Source organism: Octopus bimaculoides, chromosome 6 (assembly GCF_001194135.2).
Source record: "Octopus bimaculoides isolate UCB-OBI-ISO-001 chromosome 6, ASM119413v2, whole genome shotgun sequence".
In the NCBI taxonomy this organism is placed as follows: domain Eukaryota; kingdom Metazoa; phylum Mollusca; class Cephalopoda; order Octopoda; family Octopodidae; genus Octopus; species Octopus bimaculoides.
In genome coordinates, this window is record NC_068986.1 from 106972212 (window position 1) to 106972756 (window position 545).

The 545-nt window shown below is 29.9% G+C and overlaps 1 long non-coding RNA gene across 1 annotated transcript in view; it reads left to right on the top strand.

The window, feature by feature from the left end:
- LOC128248174 (uncharacterized) overlaps nt 1-545 on the top strand; it is a 31517-nt gene continuing 30972 nt past the window's right edge. Inside the window, exon 1 of the long non-coding RNA XR_008264475.1 lies at nt 1-129. This is a non-coding gene — a long non-coding RNA (uncharacterized LOC128248174). The remainder of the gene's footprint in view (nt 130-545) is intronic.

The following is a 545-nucleotide window of genomic DNA, read 5'->3' on the forward strand; positions in this document are numbered from 1 at the left end:
TTTGGGACTGAGATATATCATCACCAGCTGTTCACAAATACTGGAGATGTTATATTCGTTATAGATGCGCATCGTTTTCGCATTCGTCATTCTTTCAAATTTCTTCACAGCTATTTCCTTTTGGTATACGTAAGTGAACTTCTAAAAATATTTTTTTATTTTTATGGAAATTGAATAAAATGTCTACATGATCGTCTTGCATTATAACAGCTGAATTTGTTCGTCAGTGTCTCCTTATAATTCATGAAAAACGCGTCTGATATAAAGTTACTGGCAGTATGTTGACTTGATTTTTTGGCAAAGAGCAGATTATGTAAGGTCTATATTTTGACTAATTGCATTTCTCTGATTCTGTATGAGAATATATATATGTGCGTTTCTATCTATCTATCAATTCATCTATCTATCTATCTATCTATCTATCTATCTATCTATCTATCTATCTATCTGTCTATCTATCTATCTATCTATCTATCTATCTACCTATCTATCTATCTATCTATTTATCTACCTAACTTTCTATATCTATATATATATGTGTATGT